The following is a 7944-nucleotide window of genomic DNA, read 5'->3' as shown; positions in this document are numbered from 1 at the left end:
ATGTTTTATTATATATATATCTTCAAGCATACAATTAATATTTTCTAGAGCCAAAGTCGCACACCTCATAAGCGCCTTTTAAATATTCTCTCTTCAGCACTAATGAATGCCACATGTTCATTATTGATTTCCCACCCTCTCCTTTAGGAACAATTTCTTCTAAAAATGGAGGTACCATCTAAAACCCATCTCCAATTAGGCAATCTTATACTTAATAACTAGATAGTTTGATCAAGATACTAAAATTTTCATATGAATATGCATGCAGAAACCATTAGTCACGGAGATTATAGTTCGCATCGACTGTAATGGGTGCGTTCAAAAGATCAAGAAGGCATTACATGGAATTAATGGTAAATAATTAACTTAATTGGTTGTCTTGATCTATCACATCACTACTATCTCGTTATTTTGCACATGATCATAGTGTTATTCTTTTACAACACTCTTAATATTCACAAAATTCATAAATATACATAATCAGTCAGGGCACTAACATGCAAAAACCTCTACTAATAATTGCGTGGTTTGTTAATGTTTTCAGGCATAAATGATATCTATATCAACGTTCCTCAACAAAAACTGACAATAATCTATCGGGTGGGCGGATCCTGAAAAAGTTGTCAAGGCCATCAAGAAAACAAGGAAACATGCAATCACGTTTTCGGAAACACAACCATCCCCGCCAACTGAACCGCCATTAAAAGGTAGCACACTACCTTTGGACCCACCTCCAACACCTAAACCAAATGAACCAAAACCAGCACCAACACAAGCACCCACGGCTCAAGAACCGCAATCTACACCACGACAACCACCGCAACTTTCAGGATCAAAAGAAGCGGAAGAGGTTCACATTGTCCACCACTGCCCACCTGACCATGGCCACGGTCACAGTCACAGGCATGATCAACGAGCGTCGGTGGAACATTACTTGAATCCAGCACAAAAACATGAGCCACCGCTATCGGTCTATGTGAAGCACGACTATAGCACGTACAAGCCTACACCTTATGTCACTAAATACACCCGTTCACCTCCACAATATTCACATTACAACGCACCCGAACCACCACCACAACAAACACATTATGCCAGACCAGAACCACCACAATATAAGACACATTACAACAGACAAGAACCACCTCCACAACAAACGTATTATGCCAGACCACCTGAACCACTACAACAATTCACGCATTACAACAGACCAGAACTACCTCCGCAGCAAACACGTTACACCACACCAGAACCACCACTAAAATACACACATATATTATCACAGACCCGGCACACACTACAACAGTCCAGAACGACTACAGCCGTACACAAATAATGGTCAAGCCGAATTACCACCGCGCCATACTAACTATAGCGGTGAGTATCACAGCAGTAGGAATGGGAATGATAATATTACCTCAATATTCAGTGATGATAATCCAAATGCGTGTACAATTGTCTAGAAGAAATGATAGGAGTTTCGTGCAAATTAAAGCCACGCTTTTCTTTTAACTCGGTGAGAGGTGGCGAAAAAGTTGATGGAGAATAAAAAGTTGATTAACATGTGATAGACGATGATCACAATCATTATGATGATGTCATGATGAATATGATGGGAAGAATATGATTCGTAGCTTGTAAGTGCAGGAAGAATCCATGCTATGTTTTAACATTTAATTTCATTTTTCAATATATATAAATAGTTAAATACCGGTTTAACATTCCAATATAAATGTTATAAAAAACAGAGTTTGGTTAGTAACTTGTTATTAATCCACTGATGGTTAACGAAATTCTTGTTGGCCATTCAGTACAAAAAAAATTAAAAGAAAGTATTTTATTCGGTATAAAGTACTTTGGGTCTTGTAAAAGGCTTTGATATGTGGTTCAATTGGTATGCTTGGTAGAACATATTTAACACTTCGACTGCCTAACAATTGTAGGTCTTTATGATGAATCACACAATTTGTTCTTGGATCAATCCTTATTATAGGCCGGCGGAAATCACCTACAACAAACAAGGATCTCGATATTGAGTGTTTTATTATTTACTATATATGGAAAGAGAGAGTTGTTGAGAAGATAAGGCAAAGAGAGAGAGAAAATAGAGTTTGAATTTGCAAAAGTTGTTGCATTGTCATGCTTGCACTATTTATATTCCCAGATTTGTATTCTTTCATTCCATATATGCCCAGGTTTGTTTAGATAAGGCTTCGGGTCTAAACATACAAGAACTAGACGAAAGCAAATAAATTACAATTGTGAGTTAAACTAATTAATACAAAAGACTTAATCATCATAAATGGGCTCAACAACAATGATGACTTTTTGATGTGTAGGCCAAATCGCCGAACTAGAAACAACTAAGTGATGCATCTGCTTTATGTTTTTTTTTCTAATGCATCTTTTTTCCATTATAAATATTAATGGATCTTATAGTTATTTTATTTTTCTTTGATAGGTAATTGTATTATTTATTAGTAAATATTACGAAAAGGGTGGAGAATGGAAAATGAAAAAGGAAAAATGATGGTGAATCATATATATATATATATATATATATAGGATTTGGTTCATTTCAGAAATGTTACTTAGTGCGAGAAGTGCGAGAAGAGGTTATAACCAATCACATGATTTCTTTTTTAATTTCTTATTATTTAAATAAAAGGGTATGCTAGTAAAACATAAAATGTTTTGTTTTGTAACTCATACTCATTAATTGTTTAATTAATGTTAAGTTACTAACAAATAATAAGTTATTATTATTATTTATTTATTTATTTATTTATTTATTTCATCTAAAATTTGAACAATTAAAATACATTTGATCTAAAATCATTTTATTCTAACACATGGCTAATTAATTTTTTTATTTGATATCTAATGTGAAGTTTTTGTTTTTTTTTTAATTTTATTTTAATCAACTAATGTAGTGTAGGCTTATCTTATGTAATGTAGATAAAGTTACGTAATTTAGGGTACGCACATTTTCAAATTTTGTATAGTCATAACTAATGTAGTGTAGACGTATCATATATAGTCTTGGAAAAACTAATGTAATGTAGGCTTACTTTCAAATATTGTGTAGTCATAAATAATGTTGTGTAGATATATAAAATGTATTGTAGGCAAAACTAATATAGTGTAGACACATTTTCAAGTGTAATAAAGTCATAACTAATGTGGTGTAGACATATCATATGTGGTGTAGGCAAAACTGATGTAACGTAGGCTCACTTTCAAATGTAGTGTAGGCAAAATTAATGTAGTGTAGGCACACTTTCAAGTGTCGTATAGTCATAACTAATGTAGTGTAGATATATCTAGTATTGTGTAGGCAAAACTAATGTATTGTAGTGTAGGTACACTTTCAAATGTTATATAGTCATAACTAATGTATTTTGGACATATTTAATGTAGTGTAGGGACCCTTTCAAATGTTGTGTTGTCATAACTAATGTAGTGTAGAAACATCTAATGCAGTGTAAGTAAAACTAATGTCGTGTAGTCACTTGAGACAAGTTGGTGTATATTTTTATGTATCATGTATATGTATTAAACTAGTATTAATAATCTTATGAGCATTGATTATGCTATAAAAAATAACCGCCGAATACATTAATGCCTGGTTTAATTAGGTCAACACCACAAAAGACATGTATGTCCTTTTTAATTAAAACTATGTCATAAATATGTGTCTTTATTTACGATAATGCTATTATATTGTTGACCATTGATTAAACACAATCAATGGTCTAGATTTATTTCTCGCACTTCTCGCTATAATATCACTTCTCGCATGATCCATCCCATATATATATATATATATATATATATATATATATATATATATATAGGATTAGATTCATTTCAGAAGTGATTCTTATAGCGAGAAGTGCGAGAAGTGATCTCAACCATTAGATTATTAATCAATTGTTGAAAATGTATTACATTTATTGTAATTAATGAAATTTGAGAAAAAATAATATAAATAAATAAAAGGGTAGTATAGGTAGATTAAAATAATTCATCATTTAATTTTTTTAATCTATCCCTAAATAAAAGTCTAAAGTATTAATATTCAGGCTTTATGATTTGTAAGTTACAATTTATTTATACCATTAGATGTCCTTTTGTTACTATGGATTTATTTTTGTTTCTTTTTTCACTAGTTACATGTACCATGAAATAATTGATGCATTTCGAATACCAGTTTATCAACTAATATAACCAAGTAACAAACTACGTGTTGTTCTAAATTGTTTTTTTAATCTATGATTAATTCGTGCGTCATAATATTTCAAATTTAACCAAATCTAGAAATATTTTCAACTTTATACCAAATTCGTAAAACCATCTACATATTACATAAAATGATCCTACACACGATAAAATTTACACGTACATAATTCGAGGTCACTTCTCGCCCATTATTCGAGATCACTTGACGATGAGGTGAAATATATGGATATGAAAAGATATTTGAACCTCCATTGTTCGAGATCACTTCTCGCCCATTGTTATCCTTGATGGTCCAAACTCTCAAAACTCTAAGCTTAATGGGGCATGGAGAGGTTTTAAGAACATCAATTTCATCAAGCATTGTAAAACTTTGAACCTCCATTGTAAGCAGCAAATAAGAAAATAATTATATGTTATCAGTTTTGTAACTAACTTTGAATGTTATTATATATGAAATTATGTAAATATTATAAAAATATTGAATGAAGAACTTACCACTATTCGTTGTTAGAAAGAATTCAAAGGCAGATGATGGAGAAAAGGTGAAGAATACAACTTGGAATGTGTAGATTATATAGTAAATGCATACATCTTTCTTTTTATAAAACCTAGTAAATTTAGTAAGTTTTTTAATTTCATAATAATTAGAATAATTAGTATCATTATTATATGAATGAGTTACAAAAATATATAAGTCAAAAAGATAATATTTATAGAATAACATTCCAAAATTAAAATTTAAAATTTGAAATATATTAATTTAGTATTCATCTATATTCAATTCAATATTCATTAATCTTGAGCTTATTTGTTAGGATTTCCTATAAATAGCATTCGAATTTGATGAAGAAAATGACATATGACATATTCTGTCAAAAAATAAAATTAAAATGACATGACATATTATTAGGATTCAATAATACTAATCATTTAAATTAACATTGAAAAAATGACGTATGACATATTATGTAAAAAAATAAAACTAAAATCAATTTCAAATCACGGTTTTGATGAAAAAGATGAACCAATTGAACACATATTTACGAATTGAAAGACATAAATTAAACATACTAAATTGTACACCAAATTAAAAATCCTACTTACTGTTATGTTTAGATTATTAAAAGATTAAAGTATAAAAACAAATGAAATAAAATGTAAAATCAGCATACCAACCAAAGACATATTTGATGAAGAAGATGGACCGATTAAAGATGGATTTCCATAATTCAGTATGATCGGAGATGAATACATTCAATTCAATTTAGCATCGATTAGAGATGAATTCGGATAAAAAACTTTCTTTCAAGCTAAAGAGAAGACAGTTTCCTATTGCATTTTGTTTTGCCATGACCATCAACAGAAGTCAAGGATAATCATTATCAAGAGTTGCCTTATAGTTAAAAGATCAAGTTTTTTCGTATGGCCAGCTTTATGTTTCTTTATCAAGAGTGAAGAGCAGAGCCGATATTAAATTAGTCATACTCAATAAAGAATAACATCTTAGAAATAAAACAACAAACGTTGTATACAAGGAGATTTTTAGAAACTTAATGAGAAAAAGATTAAACTTGGTATTTATTTATAAGCTTATTTTTCAATTAATATTATAAATATTTTTACTAATATGTTTTATAAATCTTCAGGTCTTAGACTCCACTTATGTTGAAGTATTCCTTATAGACTGCGTTGTTTTTTATCAAGTATTTACTTTTTTTGTTAAAGAAAAAGTTTAAATGTTTTTGTAATATTTCTATGTCTTAATTGTTGAATTTTGTATTTGAATTAAAATAACTTTGTAATGTGTTGTAGTTCAAGTAAAATTATCCTATATTTTCCACATGTGTTTTACACGGGTCACTATCCTAGTATACTAATATTATAAAACATTAACAATGATAGTTTAAGAACATTTTAAGTTTAAAAGTTTAACAACATTTAATGTATAAAGTACAATGTCTAAACATTAAAACACTTTTACCTTTGATTAAATGAAAAACCTTTTTATTTCTTCCCCAATGTAAGCACTAATAGTTGGAGCAATTACATGTATTCCCTAGCATTTCTCATCCAACCCCTTATATTGTTGGAGGGGTGTTTTTATAATTTAGAGAGTGATTCAGGGTGTTATGAGTGAAGAGTTTTTATATTTTAGAAAAAATAGTGATTTTTCTGTATATTTGAAAAGTTACTATTCATCATCTATAAATTTTTAATATATTTTAAGAGTGATTGTGAGTGAAGGAAAGAGAAAAGGTAATGATAAAAGGTATAAAAAGTATTATTTAATTGAAATGAAGAGAGAAAATGTAATGAGCTTTAGTGTAATTGTTTATTAAGAGATATGGAGTATCAATCTATTACATATATACCCAACCCAATTTTTTTTATTATATAGATCCCCTTCCTTATGCATCAGTATTACATATTTACCCATTTGATTAAAATTAACTTACAAAATGACTATTTTATCCTTAGTTTTAATAAAACTATAAAATTACATCTCTGTTTTAAATTTTATGTATTGAGATCATAAATTGACTTCAGTTTCAAACTTGATGAAACTCGAACATACTGAGTTTATTATTCTTTTTAGTTCTTTCAAAAATTAGTTGAAATTATAGTTTGTTATAATTTGTTTTAATCTAGTGCTTGAATCAATAAAACGAGTCCTTGAACTTGCTTATATTTCCTGAACATTAATATGTTGAACATTTACGGTACAAACATGAAATATCTTGTTCTTTATATGAATAAAAAACTGATAAAGACAGAATTACAAGGGTTCGGATAGGTGATTGCTTGTGAATCAAAAACCGAATCGGAGCCAGAAACAAAGTCACCAGATATGATGTCGGATCTGTGAATAAAAAGCATAATCAGATCGTGATAGGGGTGTTGGATTTGTGACCCAAAACACACAAAATAAACATAAACCTTAAGCAATTCAGTATTTTTGATCCGACTTCTGAGTTGGCAGCAAGCCAAAAAGCTTCTTCAACAAAACTCTTTGCCTCAAGAACTTATCATCCGATGAAAAATGTAGCATCTTGGATTTTTCGTATTTGTTTAAACCAATTCGGGAACATAATTCAGATCTTCCGAACTATTTAAAATTTGTAGTTATTGGTATTTAACTTGGTTTAACTTATTTTATAATTTCATAACTTCAATTATGCCAAATAGCCCTTAGAAACCTTTAAAATCGCTTAAAACGGCTAAAAATCGCATTTTTGGGAACTACATGGACTAATTTTGTTAGTTATTTTACTAGATTTTCTCATTAAATAGCTTATTTTGTTTCCTAATTTGTTTTTAGCATCCAAATCGCTTATTTTTGGCATAAATCGAGTAAATTAAGGTCCAAGAAAAGGATTATAACTAAAATACAAGTCCATATTTATAAATTACTGATCATGCACAAAATCTACAACTTATTTCATTGATTTGGTCATTAATATCGTATTTAGTTACTTAAACGAGTAAATCTTCCAAATATGGTTCGCTTTTGATATTCTTTTATAAACAAAAGACTTATAATCTTTGCCACAAAATTTATCCTAACCCTAGAGAGAGCCTCCAGCCGTCACCTACCTCCACCCTTCATCATCTTCTTCGGTTTTTGATTTATTGTTGAAGATACGCTCATAAACGATTGACTTTGCATACGTGTGGACCTTCGACTCTTCGTTTCTTTTGATC

At 29.8% G+C, this 7944-nt stretch overlaps 1 pseudogene; it reads left to right on the top strand.

The window, feature by feature from the left end:
• The first annotated feature begins 262 nt into the window (after positions 1–262).
• Positions 263–1463, top strand: LOC143539634 (uncharacterized; annotated as a pseudogene).
• Positions 1464–7944: the final 6481 nt, after the last annotated feature.

Source organism: Bidens hawaiensis, unplaced genomic scaffold, assembly GCF_021521415.1.
Source record: "Bidens hawaiensis isolate Kalapana, Puna unplaced genomic scaffold, B.hawaiensis_p1.1 tig00011963_1, whole genome shotgun sequence".
Lineage (NCBI taxonomy): Eukaryota > Viridiplantae > Streptophyta > Magnoliopsida > Asterales > Asteraceae > Bidens > Bidens hawaiensis.
The sequence above is the reverse complement of the archived record's forward strand: the minus strand, read 5'-3'. Positions and strand labels throughout refer to the sequence as shown.